Consider the following 19,007-nt stretch of genomic DNA (forward strand, 5'->3'; position numbering starts at 1 on the left):
ATGAATGATAACTCCATGAATCTAAAGTTTTCCGTTAACATCAGCCCACTGCTGGCAACATGACTTTACATGCTGCCAGTATGCATCCCAAACATACGATCGTGGGAATACCCTATGGAGAGATATTAAGACTCAAAAGAATCTGCAGTTCCCCTTCTGACTATAAACAATGTTTAGATGAGTTGTTAGCACGATTAAAAGTCAGGGGTTATTCCGATAAGATTCTCAGGAAAGCAGTTGAAAAATCAGAACTTAGATCTAGAGAAAGTCTATTTCCTTCCCTTCAGACACAGACAGAAATTAGCAATATTCCAGATACTCAACAAGATGGCCCAAGGATGATAACGGCTTTCAGCAGTGAGGATAGAAAATTAAAGGCAATTTTTAAAAAGAATTGGCCTATAGTATTAAGTGACCACATATTGAATACCAGGTTGCCAGCCAATCCCATCATCACCTTCAGACGGACGAGAAGTATGGGGTCCGCTTTGGACAAAACGGCCCCTAAATTGAAGTCTAAAACCCCTTGGTTAAAACCTTCAAGAGGTTTTTTCAAATGCTCCAGCTGCCGCGCATGTAGATTTGGCATTAACACCTCGCAATATTTAACTCCTTTTGATACAGAGCCAAAAAAGATTACAGTCAATTTTAATTGTAAAACAGATTTTGCCATGTACGTCCTGACGTGTACCTGCGGATTACGATATGTTGGCAGTACCAAGCTGCAGGTGCCGTCAGGATTCTACAACATATGCGCGCAATTTTGCACAGTGACCCTGCCTATCCGGAGGCCCGGCATTTCAAAAGAGCACATAACAAAGATTTATCTTGTTTAAAGTATTTTGTGATCGGAGCTATACCACCCCTGAAAAGAGGAGGAGACAGGGAATCACTTCTAAGACAGCTGGAGACAAGGATGATACTAGAGCTAGACATGCGTTGGCCCAACGGGTTGAACAATATAGATGAGATGCATCACTTTTTGTGATATGTTACATTGTTCTTCCGTTTATATTGCCTGTACATTTCCCCAGACCCGTATCCATTATCTGTTCCTCCCTCTTAGTTAGGTTCCCTATTTCGAGGTTGAGGTCGGGTCTGACAACATTCCTTGCTGCTTTTTGTACATAACTTGATGAAACTTTTCCTTTTTGTATAAACGTGTATGTAGATATTTCATATATATATATTTTTATATGTTTATATCCATATACATTTCTATTTTTCTATTTTTCTATATTGTTTTCTACTTTGATAAGATGAAGAATATCATGAGTATAGACATGAAATTGCCATATATATATTTTTTGGGTTTTACATTTGTCATCATAGGTGTATATATATGCTATTTAATCTTGTGTATATATATCATCAATAGTTTATCACAAATCTAGGTGTATTTATTGGATTTCATAATGTTTTAACTATTTATACTATTTATTATTATTAAGGGACGAATCATGCACATAGAATTTTGTGGTAATCAGTTGTACCCAGGGATCTGTGAGACTGATATGTGTTTTGATATTTTTCGTCCTTTTGTTAATGAATGGTATTGCACATTATCTCGTACAGCTTTCTCTTCCTCGCACTTTTTACAACTTTTGCACTTTATTTCAACCTTCACTTAGCACTTTATCAAAACTGCCATGGTTATGCTATCAGACAATCTTTTTGTACATTTTGATGTGGGAGTTTCCCAGCTTTAGTAGTTTGTCAGTATTCATACAAGAAATGAGGTTTTGTCATATATCAATATTACTTGATGTAAATTGGCCTAATATATTGACTGCCTGAAATGTACATTTATGATTATGGATTTAACCAGTTATTTATCTTATCTGTCTGTTACTGTGAGATGCATATACATAAACTGTGGTTGTATGTTTTTACTGTTCATTAAGTCACATGACTCACTACGTCACTGTGAAGGGGTGTTCACTTTCTAAAATTGCATTTAAAAAGCATTAAGTCTTAAGTACATGTTGCAGCGTGAACAAGGGCATACCTTGCCAGAAACGCGTAGCTGCTTTCTGTGTACCGAAATAAAAACGATATGCTGATGTTTCGTGGTCCGTCTCCCTTCTGTTTGCTGGTGTGCTGAGCAGGCGCTGGAAACACAGAGAGATCCAGAGGAGTCACGTGGTTCATATATATATATATATATATATATATAATTTTTATTTTTACTCTGAAGTAAATATATTGTATAACACATATTTTTTTAGCTAGTATGAATATTGTTCTGCTTGTGATAATAATTGCTGCTTCCCTCCTTCTGGAAATCATTGCCTTCAAAAAGTCAGGTACTAAAACAAACCTCTGAGAGTGTCATGAAAGTCTCAAATACTGTGCTTGGAAAATGAGGACATTATCGTCTATAGACCCTTTTATAAAATAATTTACAAATATGCTCCTTTTGTGCCATCTCACAACTGGGGGGTACATTACATTTGATTCTGAAAGCGGGTTTTCTTTATATTTTTATTGGCTTACTGACCTACTATCATTACCTGTTGTTGAATTTGTTATATAAGCACCCTATTCCTTGCACATATATCTATATTATGAGGTAGTACCAAATTGTCTGCTTGTCCATCTATATTATTTGTGGCACCTTATAGTAGAGCATGCAATTTACATTTTTATGTCAAACTATAATCAGTGAGTCCTTGCACTGCCCTTGCTGGTGCTGTGACCTGGCTAATATTGCTGTGCGATTGGTTTTAGCATTCATTTGTTTTTAAACTACTACTTTTAATCTTGCATTTACTTTGTAGCCACTTTTAGTTTGTAATCACTTGTTGCACAGCTGTTGGGACAGTGGGGGAAGATAAGGGGGCTGCTTAACATTACAGGCATCCTGATCACCGAGGGTACTCTTGCCCCGTTCCGCTTCAGCTTGTGCCGATTGAGCAGTGTGCGCTGCAATGTACCCTCTCCACCATTTTCAATAACCTCACTTTCGGCACGGAGTGTTGCACTGCAGGAGCAGTCTAGTGCTCCCAGCGCATTCAGGATTTAAGTGCATGCTCATGCGGGCGCGCAGTGGAGATCGGTGAGTCTCTCGTGGAGAAGTGTGGCTCAGGGGTTAGAGGCGGCAGACCTGGAGCTTGAGTTCGGCCCGGGACCAGGGTTCAATTCCCCGCCTCGGCGGGTCTTGGGCTCAAAAATTCCACGGACTCGATAATTCTCGCTCCGGTGCCTTCTCGGCTCACGGGTTCACACTCTGCGACTCTGGGCAATAGCTTGCTTAATCTCCACAACGGCCCCTCGCGGTGGGATGCCTGGCTTTCACTTTGTGGATACCCTGTCAGGGTTATCTCACAGGGGAATACCAGGACGGGTTCCCTAAGCAAGCGCGGAGATGCCCCAGGGTAAGTCGTGCGCTATATAAGTTTCATTCATTTCATTTCATTTCATTCCTTGCGCTGCCCTTGCTAGGGCTGTGACCTGGCTATTATTGCTGTGTGATTGGTTCTAGCATTCCTTTGTTTTTAAACTGCTACTTTTAATCTTGCATTCACTTCATAGTCACTTTTAATTTTGTAGTCACTTATTGCACAGTTGTTGGGACAGTGGGGGAAGATAAGGGGGCTGCTTACCGTTACCGGCATACTGATCAGCGAGGGTACTCTCGCCCCGTTTCGCGCGGCTTGTGCCGATTGAGCAGAGGGCGCTGCTGCGACGTACCCTTGGCACCATTTTCAATACCCACACTGAGTGTTGAGCTGCAGGAGCGGTCTAGTGCTCCCAGCTTATACACCTTTTCAGTGCATGCTCAGGCAGGCGTGCAGCAGACGCGCCGCTGGCATGCCGAAGGTGCGCCTAAGGCAAGCCCCTCTGTGCCCGTCCACACCTGTACGGCACCAAGGGACAGAACCTCTGGACCTTTTGTCAAATCTAGGAATGAGTACTCTTCTGAGCAATTGCTGGTCCTTAGACATTTTGAGGATACTGTTTTTTCACACTCTTTGGTAGCCAATAGCGGGTGAATGTATTGTAAGAACTGTGGCTTTCAGCTGACATTGGGTGGGGAAGAAAGGGATATCTTGGACGCCCTACCTGAAAGCTACGCGAACTTTGGAGTGGATAGGTATGGCAGGACAGGTTGGGGGTGTGCAGGGGTTTGCCTTGATTTTCAGGAAAGAACTTTAGCTTAAAATGTATAAACTTTCAATGTCTAGCTGTGAAGCAGCCTTTTTTAACCTGACTATCACTACCACTAATTCAATTGTAGGGCTTCTTATATATAGACCCCCTGGCCCGGGTCAAGCCTTTATTGATGAGCTTTTTGAAATTCTATCTTCTTATGCTATTTGCTACCCTAATTGTATTGTTTTAATCTTCACTTAGAAGATAAGGAAAGTAAAGAATCCATGGAGCTGACCCTGGAACTCCAGGCAATGGATTTCAACCAATTGATACATACTCCCACACATAATAGGGGCCATACGTTAGACAATATCTTTACAAATTGTACGCAGGTAGTTGCTGCATTACTTGTCCCTGTAGCATGGTCTGACCACTATATACTTTCTTTCAGGATCTTGACCCGTGTTCAGGCCCTCTGCAAGCAGGGAAGGTGCTTGGAGCCCATGATGGTTCGGAAATAGGCCACGTTAACTCAGGATTCCTTTGAGGAGGCACTGGCCTGAAATATTACTGATTTTGGCGCTGATACCCTAGCACTGATACCTTAAAGAGCGTGTCTGACTGCTTCTGCTAAACTGGCATAACTGAAATCCGGCTGTAAGTGCCTGCAACACCAGTGGAGAAAGAGCTATCTGGATGAAGATAGGCAGAAGTATCTTAGGGCTTTACCACCATGAGATTAGGAAAGTGCGAATTTTATACAGAACAAATTAAGTTGGCTAAAAATTCCACCAAAAACATCTTTCAGATTGTATAACGATTGTCCTCTTTCGAACGGGTGACTGCTGTAATCCCCACTTCTATGGATCATTGCAATAAGGTTGTTGATTATTTTATGGGCAAGATAGATAAAATATATGCCATCTTCCCGGAAAGTAGAAGGAATTTTGTCCCCGCTCCCATTGTAGAAATTATGGGGACCAAGGATAAGTTTGTTTTTCAACAACCTATGGAAAGTGAGATTCTAAGACTGATGGAGGTTGTGAAATCAGAATCACCGCTGGACCCGGTTCCCCCTGAATGGTTGCACCTAGGGAAGGATGTTATTGCCCCGGTACTTACTTCTTTATTGAATATGCCCTTTAGGACCGGGCAGGTCCCCATTAATTGGAAACACGCTATGTTGGTCCCTTTGCTGAAGAAACCATCCTTGGAACCCGCACTCCCTGAACACTTGAGACTGATCTCCTTGCTCCCCTATGTAGCAAAGATTACAGAGAAACATCTTAACAGACAAGTGTCTATGTTTCTGGAAGAGAGACAGGTTCTCCATGATACCCAGTCTGGCTTGAGGCCACTTCATAGCACTGAGTTGGCCCTTCTCCTGCCAGCTGAAGTGCTGAGAATTGCTGGCGATGAGGGAAGAACTACTGCTATGATTCTTCTGGACCTGAGTGCTGCGTTTGACACGGCGTGCCATAGCCTCCTGCCTGAGAGGCTGCTGGAGGCCGCTGTCGGTGGCGGCACCTGGGAATGGATAAAACACTTTTTTCAGAACAGATCCTTCCAGGTTCTGCAACACCCATTTAAATCCAGAGTCTGTCCTCTGTCGCAGGGGGTGCCACAGGGTTCGGCTCACAGCCCCACCTTGTTCAATATCTGTATGCGCCCTCTGGCGGATATTGTTGAGGCATGGGATATAGCTGGTGTCATATGCTGATGACACTCAGCTGGTTTTAACTCTGGAACAAAATCAATCTGGAACAGCATCTGATTTTAAGTTTTGCATGGGGGAGCTTGCGGACTGGATGAGATACAGCTGTATTCAGCTAAATGCAGGGAAGACAGAGGTGATGGTTATTGGCAAACAGCCCTCTCTCTGGTCACAGCATTGGTGGAACTTGGACCCACCCCAACACTGACAGCTAAGGTGAAGAATCTGGGAGCATGGTTTGATGAAAATCTGTCCTTCTCTGAGCAAATTACCGCTGTAGCCAGAACCTGTTTTGGCATCCTTGATGCTAAAGAAACTATTGTATAGGCTCTTGTTACATCTCGCCTTGATTATTGCAATATTCTGTATTTAGGGGTGACGGCTAGAAATTCGAACCTCTTGCAGAAGGTCCAAAATTCTGCAGCCCGGCTGATCTTGAACATCCATCAGCGGGTCTCGGTGGGGAAAGCTTTAAAGAAACTTCATTGGCTCCCAATTCAGCCAGAGTCACTTTCAAAGCCTTATGCTTTGGTCATAGGATCCTAAGTCAGAAGGGGCTGTGCTTCTTGCAAGGTGATTGTGCCCAGGGTGCGGAAGGTTCGAGCCGGAGGGAGATTTTTGGGCTCTCTGACTGCTAAGGCATGGAATGTCATCCTTCTGGATCTGAGGATCTGCGAGTTGGAGTCTCTGTTCCGAAAACACCTAAACACGTGGCTTTTTTCAACTCCCGTCTGGTAGACGGAAGTAACTATTCTGCTTATATTTTTGGTTAGTCCGATGCGCACGTTGGGGTTAGTTCAGGATTGTGGCGGGGTTTTCACTTATGTTCTAGCGTGGGGACATTCCGTTGGAGTAACCAGGCACTTTACAAGCTAGTAATAATAATAATAATCTCCATAAGAATGCTCTGCTTAGTACCTACCAGATTATATATGTCCTCTATCTAGTAATCCATAATTGGTAAAGTGTTTTTTTGTAAAGTGCTTTGTCACCCATAAGGAGTAACTCCAATATTTGAAACTAATATTGAATACATAAACATATTGGGACCCAATGGTTCTGTAACCAGTCAATGCTCAGATACCTTTTAGATATAACAACATCCTTCTCAGATTTCCTGTATGACAAGAAATTATTTTCAACTGTTATTTTATTCAAATACTTGAAGAGAGGATAAAGAAAGTACTATTTGTGTAATATGAACCATGCAGTTATGTTTTGCGTGGACCGGATGCAGGAAGATGGTCAAAATGATGAGTATGTGTTTATGCTCCAGATAAAGACAGATATTAAGGACCTTATTATGAGTTTGGCAGTGTGGGAGGGGGCCGCCATGCCCACACCCCGCTCTCACACCGCCATCCTCAATGGCCATCTCCTGCCAGATTAAAGGTTTTCTCCTGGTCTGGTGGTCGGACCCACAGTGGTGCCTATTAGAAAGGCACCACAATTGGAGCACCAAAGTCCGTTCCTGCAGGCGGTTTGACCGCTGGTGCGGCAGTACCCTTACCGCCACCATGGCTATGATGGTCCATCGCATCACTGTAGTCATAATCAGGCCCTACGTTTAGCCTTGAGGATGATGGAGTAAAAAGGAAATATATGGTTTAGACAATTGAAATTTTCATGCATCTTTTGACTGGGTGTGAGTGTTTGATTGATTCAGATGCTCCGTCCATCACCACTCCCTTTTGAACCTCTTTTGGCTGCCATAAGTGTGGCAGGGTATGCTCAGACGTGAGTTCCTTGCTCACTTTGCCACTGGATTCAAGCAAGCTGGGCTGAAGACGGCTGGAATGCCAGAAACCGGTCCTAGGAAGCTTGTTTCCGGTCCAGGGAAGACATGGCTTGGCAGTTCAGGCTGGACTGTTCCCATGAGGCACAGGGTCAGACTGATTTGCATATAGCCATGCCTGAACTGGGGTGGCAGAGTGGGCTAAAGAACGGTGATGGATTAAACCCAGATCTTTTGACTGGGTGTGAGTGTTTGATTGATTCAGATGCTCCGTCCATCACCACCCCTTTTGACCGCTTTTGGCTGCCATAAGTGTGGCAGGGTATGCTCAGACGTGAGTCCCTTGCTCACTTTGCCACTGGATTCAAGCAAGCCGGGCTGAAGACGGCTGGAAAGCCAGAAAGCGGTCCTTGGAAGCTTGTTTCCGGTCCAGGGAAGACATGGCTTGGCAGTTTGGGCTGGACTGTTCCCATGAGGCACAGGGTCAGACTTATTTGCATATAGCCATGTCTGAACTGGGGTGGCAGAGTGGGCTAAAGAACGGTGATGGATTAAACCCAGATCTTTTGACTGGGTGTGAGTGTTTGATTGATTCAGATGCTCCGTCCATCACAACCCCCTTTTGTACTGCTTTTGGCCACCATAAGTGTGGCAGGGTATGCTCAGACGTGAGTCCCTTGCTCACTTTGCCTCTGGATTCAAGCAAGCCGGGCTGTAGACGGCTGGAATGCCAGAAACCGGTCCTCAGAAGCTTGTTTCCGGTCCAGGGAAGACATGGCTTGGCAGTTCGGGCTGGACTGTTCCCATGAGGCACAGGGTCAGACTGATTTGCATGTAGCCATGTCTGAACTGGGGTGGCAGAGTGGGCTAAAGAACGGTGATGGATTAATCCCAGATCTTTTGACTGGGTGTGAGTGTTTGATTGATTCAGATGCTCCGTCCATCACCACCCCCTTTTGTACCGCTTTTGGCCGCCATAAGTGTGGCAGGGTATGCTCAGACGTGAGTCCCTTGCTCACTTTGCCACTGGATTCAAGCAAGCCGGGCTGAAGACGGCTGGAATGCCAGAAAGCGGTCCTCGGAAGCTTGTTTCCGGTCCAGGGAAGACATGGCTTGGCAGTTCGGGCTGGACTGTTCCCATGAGGCACAGGGTCAGACTTATTTGCATATAGCCATGTCTGAACTTGGGTGGCAGAGTGGGCTAAAGAACGGTGATGGATTAAACCCAGATCTTTTGACTGGGTGTGAGTGTTTGATTGATTCAGATGCTCCGTCCATCACCACCCCCTTTTGTACTGCTTTTGGCCACCATAAGTGTGGCAGGGTATGCTCAGATGTGAGTCCCTTGCTCACTTTGCCTCTGTATTCAAGCAAGCCGGGCTGTAGACGGCTGGAATGCCAGAAACCGGTCCTCGGAAGCTTGTTTCCGGTCCAGGGAAGACATGGCTTGGCAGTTCGGGCTGGACTGTTCCCATGAGGCACAGGGTCAGACTTATTTGCATATAGCCATGTCTGAACTGGGGTGGCAGAGTGGGATAAAGAACGATGATGGATTAAACCCAGATCTTATGACTGGGTGTGAGTGTTTGATTGATTCAGATGCTCCGTCCATCACCACCCCCTTTTGTTCCATCGAGATTATTATGGAACTTTCAGACAGCAGTTTCATGTCTGCCTTTCTGCACCCCATCCTCAGCTATGTCAGTCGGAGGCAACTCTGACCAACATCATAATCAGGCCCTAAATATCTTAGCCTCAATCCCAGTTTTCATTCATCATAACAAAATGCGAGCAGGGTGGGACCATCCTTCATGATATTCTTGTGTTATGGGGAATCTACTGAGGGAGCAAGGCAGGAGCTAAAGGGTGTTTTCACTTTTTCAACTGGTTCCTTGAAGTGGTGGGCATACCTTAAGATGTAGGTACAGGATGAAGAAGCAATGTCAGAGTAATCAGTAATTAATGAATAATCCTCAATTTTTTTATTGTTATACTACACGTTCTATTCTTTTATATTTTACTGCATTGATACCTCTCCTTTATTATTCTTCACTTTCTTTCTACCCACATTTCCTGTCTTTCTCTCACTTATTCGTTTGCAATTTAATGTTTCATCTTATAATCAAGTTCTTGATCTTTTTTGCTTTAAAATTACGTTTTATCTCACCATAAGTCATCAGGGTTTTTCAATCAAATAGCTTATTGTTTTATTCACAACTGAATTAGTTTATCCTCCTTTCATTCTATTATTGTATTACTTGTATTTAAATAAGATACAGTCTTCACCCTTATGAATTCATATATATTTAACTTTATGCATTACTTCCAATGCAATTTATCTGATCATATTGCACATTTCTGTATTGTATTGCTTTTATTCTCTTATATTTAATAAATGCTAATAAACAATTTCAACACAAAAAAAGTAGTGATTCGAATCACATTTTGATGCTTGCTTTTTAGGTAACGAACGGTCGTAAAACACAATATTAACATCCTGCATTCCTTTCTCAGTGTTATGCTCTTTAACTAATTCAAGTCATCACACAAACGCTTCTGAGTTTAAAAACATGGATGGTAATCTTAAGGAAAAGAACTGTTCTAGTCATCCACCAAGAGACCATACCAAGCAAGCCACATAAATTATAGATAGCATTTTCTAGTTTGAATTCCCTGAGTCAAAAATATTATTCTTTGCATACACAGAAAGGATGGCAGTAACAGCAATTATTCATTTCAGTATCTCTGTATCTACAATGTATTTAAATAAACCAAAGGAAGGAGCATTGGAAATCATTCGTAAAAAAAAGATTACAATACGACCAAATTGTGTGCACAAGTCCCTTTCTGGATGCCAGTTTTTTAACTATGTTTTCTTTAGAATTATTCAAAATGTGAACAATTTGTTTAAAAAAAATGTGCATCCACAGTGACCATTCCATTTGTTATGTTATAGTCTCTGTCAAACTCTTTTCACAAGAGCTATCAAAAGGATGTTCTCAGCTAAACTATTTGCATGCATCAAACATTTTCTCTAGATGTTTTGCAATAGCAAACTTTTCGCTTGCTAAATCGATAGCCTGAGTAATAAATGCCTATATATATCCAATCGGTAGGAAACACAGTTGAAGCATCAGGCTATTGTAATCTTCAAAGGCCTATCGTTAAATTATGGATTGATCCAAATACCAATTCTGTGGGAAAGTGTTGGAGCTTCGCATACTGGGGCACTTCTGGCCAGGCTCCAGTGTATGTGTTGTGATGCCCAAACCATAGTAAACTGTGGTAATTCCCAATTAACATTTTTTTTATTTTACAGAAAAGCCATAGAATAGTGCAGTAAACTATACTAATGGCATGGAAAAAAGTTATCTGTGAGCCTCAGCAATGGAGTGAAAATGAAAACTCTGCTTCAGGCATATCTGTTTAGCCTGAATCCTGCAGCTTTTGAAACTACAGACAAACCTGTCTAAATAGCCCTTGTTTGACAGAAAGAACATTACTTTATTAAATAAGCCATACCCTAAGAAGACCCTGTTCACAAGGTGCAGTGCCTAATATTTAAAAGTGGTATATGCAAGAACTTAGCGCCGGATTCAAAAAGGGCCTCAGCACTTGTGGCAGAGGTCCCGCAGTCGTGTGGGAGTCTCCACACTCTAAATCTCAGCAAACACTCCTAATCCTAACTCCTAAAACATAACTCTGCTGCATTACAAATCCAATTCAATGTTGAAGACGGATTTCTAATAAATATTTTGAGAACTTTAAAAAGTTATACAACTTACTAACCCTGGGCAAAGCACTAAGCTACGCTCGGGTTGTTTGCGAAGTTTGTGCTACTTAGCACTACTCGAACCACACGTAGCACAGTGCAAACACACGGTCATTTTTTGCTTGCTTGCGGTCCTCAACATCAAGTTGGCGACCGCGAGCAAGCAAAATGACATCCCGGCGAGACTTTTTCCTCGTTCATGATCAGCAACATCAAGTTGCTGATCGCGAGCGTGGAAAAGAAACCTCCCGGCGAGAGTCTCAATGCGGGGAGGTCAGGTTTCCCTTCGCAAGTGATCTCGTATGCGAAAGACCACTCGCGATGAGAAACTACCAGTCCGCGTTGAGAAAGTTGCCGCTCGAGTAAAAAATCTACTCGAGAGGCAGAAAACTACAGCTCGCACTGTTCAAGATCCCGTTCTCAATGATTGCACAATGCCGGATGCTTGTCCGCACTGCATTGAAAACGGCATCTTGCACAGTGCGAACAGGGTACCACATAGTTCGTTCTACGCGTAGCTCGTGTAGTGCGAAGGGCACTTTGCGTATCTTCGCATAGAGCTACTTCACAAACTATGCCCAGCCCTACCTGAGCCTCCAGTGGGATGATTAGCATTAGCTTGCTAGAAGTTAGCTCCTAGAGGATGAACAGTGGTTTAGGACCTTTCTCATGAAAAGCTGGGTGTGAATTATGAGACAGATCTCAAATCAGGAAGAGTAGCTTGGGAGGGTCCAGTAACTTCATTAAATGGGAAGGAACCAGGATGAGGCCTGTCCATTTATGGTTAAGTGAAAAGGAAGACCTAGGGAAGACAACCCTTTTGATACATAGGTCCTCTGTAGACAGCTTCCCATGACCTCAGTGGGGGAGGGGGGCTTGACTCAAAACGAGGTTGGTGGAGGTGAAGAGGAGAAGAATGCTAATTTCCTAACCACACCCCTGGCTCGTCCACTAGTTCCCGTAAGGAGCAAACAATTCTGCCATGTTGGATTTGCCTCAGGATAGTGCACTGTGCCAGTTTGCTTAAGGAAAACAGGATGTGCTAAAGGAAGAAAAGGTTGCCCTGAGAACTTTGTTTTCATTGGTTAGGGAAAGTCCAGGAGTCACCCACACCCACTTGCTAATAAAACTTCTAAGCTGGTACCTCACCCACAGTTCATCACACAAGAGCATTCTCTGGACTTTCTGTAGAACAAAAGAGGATTAGACATGATATTTGAGATTTGAGTTTAGACCTGAAGAGCAGGAGCCGCTCGAATTTTCACCAAGGACTAGGACGTGGAACCAAAGGCAGAGACTTTTACCTTAAATGTTCAACTGACATGAAACAAGTGGAAATGGGTGCATCTGCTGGAGTGAGTCCTGGTCCCTACGTGCTGTCCCTGAGGACTGTGTAAGACACAGCTTCAGGCTTGCTCTGCTGTAGGATTCTGAGCTCCTTAAAAAGGACTAATCCCAAAGACAGAAGTATAGATCAGGTAAATGACCAAAATGTATCCCCCCCAATGCAAGGACTTCATCAGCCCTGAAGATATAATTTCCCTTGTTTGAAGCTTTTCCTGCCAAAACAAATGGATTCAGGAGGAGCTTGACAGCAGCTATACTGCTTCAAGAAGATTTTGTGCTATTTAGTCTGAAACCTTGTCTCCATGGATATTTCTGACTTCCATTGAAGAGACTAAGGAGCTGACTATGATGTCGGACATAAAGCCGTGTGCCTTAAGTTGGAGGCTTTGCGTTCAACATTGTCGGTTTCACTTCTGACCAGCTGATTACGATACAGCCAGTTGGAATTTAAACAAGCCTGTAATTCTGGCTTGCCTCTGATGGGCTCATTAACCCATCCTGTAATCCTTACGATTTGCGGTTTCCAGCAGGGTTACGTGCTGGCCTTTCTGACATTGAAACCCTGTCGGAAAGCATATTTGGGGGCCTTAGCAGGGCACCCTTTCCCTTGCGGCCTCTGGCTGGGAGCCAAGGGGTGGGTGCCCCCTTGTTAATTCCTTCACCTTGTGGCAGGCATGTTGAGGTGCCTGCCACGGGGTGCCGTGATTTACACAACCTCATATTTACCTATGGGAACATGTACTACGGCTGGTTTAAGGGAAATGTGGGAATGCGACACACCATATGTGGTGGCATGAATATTAGTCTGTTGGCACTGCCCATCAGAGGTCGATTGGTCCCGTTTCAGCCACGTTGTTGGTAGGAGGAAACTCCAACCAACATCATAATAGGCCCCTAAATTAGAAGGCAAATCTTTGACTTCAAGAAATCAACATGATGTAATTTGCTCATGCACATTGCTGTCAGCTTTAAATAACACCTATGTCCTGGCCAACCACGAACAGTGACTGTCGATTGACACTTTACTTTTTCTTGGCACTTTTTGCGGTAAATCTTTAAAAATTCTTATCTCTGGTTGCCTTAATTGGATTTGTATTGTTTTGATGTCATTGTACTCCTTACATATTTCTCAATTTTTCTAAGCTAGCACTTTACTGTGTTTTATATTGACTTTTAAACAGCTTTTTTGCTACTAAATACTTTAAGAAAAGCATATGTGCTCCGTCCCTTAGTACCGAAGGCTTGAGCCTACATTTCAATTATTGATACTGAGCTTTGCCCGGGAACGTTGGTGGTCTTATTCCTTCTGCTGGACTCACATTCACGCCAACTAATAACCCATTTTCGTATTCTGTTCGGATACTGACTTTTAACACTTTGTGCTTGATTAAAATATGATTAAGGAAGAAAAGTCAGGGAAATAAGGAAGAAGCTACTATAGTGTCCCTACCACATTTGAATAATATTTCTGAATACTAAAGCAGACACAAATAGTCCCTGAAGTACTTAAAGGAAACAACATCATAGTTTCTAATGAGTATTCATAGGCACAAATATAGCATTTCAGCCAGGTGGAAAAGCCTGCATATGGACATTTGAGCTAAATGTTTCTTTGCCCTTTTGAGTTTTTCGACCTTGAAAGTATATTTGGCCACAAGAAGAACTCCTATCCAACATCATAATTACATTTGTAATTCTTCCCTGCTTATTCCTCTTTCTCAAACCCTTGACAGATGTCAATTGCTGAGTATTTTCTGGTCGGGAGACGACTGAAAAGAGGTATGTGAATACCGCCCGTACTTTTTTGAGATTGTGGGTTTTCACCAATTTATACATGTTCTCCCTTCTATGAATGCCCATTCACTTCTTCCTAATCTGAATATGTAAATGCCCAAATGGAAACATATTGGTAGAATGTTCTGTATTTACATGCCCATTTGTAAAGTTAAAAATCAGCCTGGATTCTGCCTGCACACATTGAATTATTTGATTGTCAAACCTTAACCTAGTTGTGATAATTAATAGCTAGTCTTGATGCATCAGGGCTGATGTCTGTAGTTTTTGATGATGCTGAAAGTATGAGGTACAGACTTGGCACTTTACTGATCACTAGGCCTGAAAAAAAAGAGAAGCACTTGGCCCTCTCTCCTTTTCCTTGCCTTTTTTAATATGAATGAATGTATGGGTTCTGTGTATTTTACCCTCCTAACAAGAGTTTTTTTAGGTCTGCAAGGTAAAGGAAGGTGTGCACTAATGTCTGAGAATCGGGCCTCAAATTATTAAAGGCAGAATTTTACTTTCGCAAATGAGGAAAAGCAGGTGAACACTCACGAAATTTCAAACTTTTAGTTATTTACTAAACATTTGCATCTCATTTTTTATCCTTGAAAGCACTTGGGGGCGCAATCTTGTCGAGTGCCTGAGTTTAGTGTTTTTTCAGGGTGGGAGAGGAAGGAAACACCCCAAATATTGAAACAAACTCCTGTCCAGGTTGCTATGTGGGGATGATTTTCCTGTGGAGGCATTGACATATTTATGTTTCTATGTGCTCAAAAGGTTGTGCATATACATGTGAACCGATGACTGGCCTAATTTACCTGGGGTACTCCAAGAATTCTTTAGAAATTCCTAATGTCTGAAATTTTCTTTAAACATAGGTGTATCTCAACAGGAGTAGGTTTCTGAAGTTGTTTTCTATGGCTTTGTGAACCAGGCCATAGGACAGATGTAGCCTATGTTCAGTACAGTAGTCGAATGAATATTATTGACGTAAATTAAAGCTTGTGGCATCCTAACCTAATTGTATGCCTCCGATTGTCCACTATTTACAAAATGACACATCTAATCAGATGGGTCTCTTTGTAAACCCCTGCACTACATTATACCTGCGTCAGGTATAATGTATGCAGGGAGGGCGTTCCCCCGCAAAAAGCCTCATAGAAGTGACACAGTGAAATATATGATATTTCACAGCGTCACTTCTAGGACGCTGTTGCATCAAAATCTTGTGCCTACCTCACAGCAGGTTTTAGACTGACACAGGCCCTTTCACATGGGGCTTGCCCCATGTGAAAAGATGCATTGCTGGAGTTGCGTCACTTTTGTGACACACTCCAGCAATGCGTCACTTTTGCGCTTACAGATACGTCAGAAATACTGACGTATACGTAACTCCTTGCGACATGATGCGTCATACATTAAATATGACGCATCAGGTATGTCGCAAGGAGTGTGCACTAAGAAATGACGCATCGCTGCTTTCACGCAGCGATGTGTCATTTCTCATAAATGTGGCCCACAATGTAAATGTCAGGGCAACAAAAGGAGCACTTCACGCAATCCTGATATCTGACCTCCAAAACGACACTGCCAGATGCTCCAGTGGCTCAAAAAATTAATTGCAAGCTGAAAAGTTGAAAAATAATGTAGTCACAAATTTTGTGTAGAGAAGTTGCAGCATTAACGTCTATGTTAGTAATGCAATTTTACAATAACTGACCTTGCTAACTAGGTTCATGCGAAACCCCTTCCGGCGTAAATGTCCAAAGATCTGACACTTCTAAGTTACAATCAAATGAGATTCAAATGTATTCATGACGCATGAGCCTGGTTTTAAATATTTCACAAAGGCCATTGAACTTTCTGACTGACTTAATTGGGTTCAGAAATGTTCATGGACGAACCTATTTGAAGAAGTCTTTCCCTCAAGTTTGAGAGAAACGGTTACTGGCGAGAATTTAAAGTGGGAGAGCGTGCTGCTTAAAGGGGCATTATGATATAGAGAGGTGAGCAAAGAACTGACAAAAGGTGCCTGACTGTTATCAGTGTTGACATAACTCTTTGAATAACTAGGTGATGAAATAGCAATTTCCTGATTACTGATTTATAATTTTGTGCATGTGTCTGCATTAGAACAGATGGCGGACTGTTTACTCCTGTCTGCACCTGGAAATCAATTGAAACAACTAGTAATCAGAAGAGTTCCTTGTCAACACCCTCCGCGAAAACCATAAGAAATATACCAAACAATCCTTACTGAGGAGTTCAAAATTCACTTTATTGAAGATTGTTGTTAGGATTTCTTAGAAGAAGAAGACATTTCTTGAGATTGACAAATACACTTTAAGTGGACTGTATGCAAATTAAAAAATAGCATTTTTGTCATCACACCAAGGAAACTGGTATATTTTGGGGAGGCTGTGTAAGAGACATAGAGTCAAAATGTTGGTACCGTGTCTTAAGCGCTTCTTTTACCCATACTCTGAGACTGAGATTGAGGCGGAGGCCGAGATTGCACTGAATCATCATGGACAGCCCACCCGCCATAAGTTATGTCATCTTCTTGGTTATTCCGAATGACAGTATCCTCATGAGAGATCTCACAAAGCCATCAGAAGAGGATTAGCATGTTGGTTAGTGGTCGCTTAAGGATACATGACCGTCACTTCCATAGAGAGTAACAGTAGAAGGGTTTGCTTTGTATAATATTTTAGAATGGAATTATGACCCAGTTTACAGCACTTTTCCCCCATTACGGGTAACACCATAATCCCGATGGGGCCAGTAAGAAGAGTTACCGCCCCATTTGGGATTACAATTCAAGGTGCCCAATGTATAGATTTTGGATGCTAAAGCCAATATTCATGAAATCTCTATATTAAACATATGTAAAAAAAAATATACAGGAATCAGTATGGAAAGACCGATTCCCACATGCTACTCCCCCCAAAACCTGTATTCCTATTAAGTTCCCTCCCTGGAAGTACCAGGACTCCAGATAGCAGTAATATTTGGCGCACAGAAATAACTGATTGTCTCAGTGCGTTGTATCTATCCAGATGGTGTTTAAGGGACGTCATCTTTAAATGTAGATTTCTTTGGCTGTTACTGAAGGATTAGGGGTGAAAGAGGAAGCAGTGTGTTTGCTTTTCTTTCAATAGTATTAATGACATTGACAGTTGGCTTTAGCGCCAAGCCTTCTGAAGTTTATAATCCATCCTTCGTGACATTATCCTTGCCCTGTTATGTGGCAGCCACAGTAAAAAATATATATATATATATATATTCACTGAAAAAACCATAGGTTTTAGGCCATATATAGTTAGGGATTAGCATTTACAAAACCTTAATTTACTCGCACAAAACCATAGAAATTCGCATATATAGTTAGATGCAATAACTATATATCGCGCACCCGCAATCCACTGCTGATGATGTCACATATTACATCATTCATGACATGGTCAGTGACATCACTGATGACATCACTGATGACAACTCAAATGACATCACTGATGACAACTCAAATGACATCACTGACAACATCACTGATGACATCAATCATGTGATAATACGATCAACCTCTTCAGACTCTAATATAACCTTAGATACACTTAGAGTAAACAAACACTCACAGACTGTCACTCATCCATGGAGTTACTCACACACCTAGTCAGTCATGCACTGAATCAATCACACCTCCATTTCATCAACTATACAGTTATACACACCTTACTTATTCAAACATATACTAACACATATTTACTCTCTTATACAATTCCTGATACAAGTTTTCAATGATCCATTCAGCCACTCACACATTCACTGGCTCTTATACACAGTAATTTATATACGTGAACTCTCACATGTACTGTGTTCTACATATTTACTTACTTTGGCATGTAGCACTGAGATATCCATTCACTCACCAATACACTCGTACACAGTCAACCACCCATACAGATGTTTTAACATGCAGTTTTGAACCCATAGATCTAGTGAATCAACTGTTCACACATGTATACACAGAGTCACACACCTCCCAGCCACCCCCACACACACACTCACTCTCCCATAGAAATACTTAGGCAACCAATCAATAACCCATATAGTTACTCATATAGCTACTGATTAACACATGCAGCACTTCATAGAACAACAGATATAATGATGCACAAATTAAGACAGTTTAGTCACTAACCCATGCACTCAGTGAGACACATTTAATCACTCTCTCACACAGTCAGTCATGCACCTACTAAATCCTTCATCCAGACACTTATACATCCACTCATTCTTCAATATGTAAGACATATTTTAACTTTACAGAAACATACAGTCACTGGATGTTGTCATCAGTGATGTCATCAGTGATGTCACTGACCATGTCATGAATGATGTAATATGTGACATCATCAGCAGTGGATTGCGGGTGCGCGATATATAGTTATTGCATCTAACTATATATGCGAATTTCTATGGTTTTGTGCGAGTAAATTAAGGTTTTGTAAATGCTAATCCCTAACTATATATGGCCTAAAACCTATGGTTTTTTCAGTGAATTT

Source organism: Lissotriton vulgaris, chromosome 4_1 (genome assembly GCF_964263255.1).
Source record: "Lissotriton vulgaris chromosome 4_1, aLisVul1.2, whole genome shotgun sequence".
Classification (NCBI taxonomy): Eukaryota; Metazoa; Chordata; class Amphibia; order Caudata; family Salamandridae; genus Lissotriton; species Lissotriton vulgaris.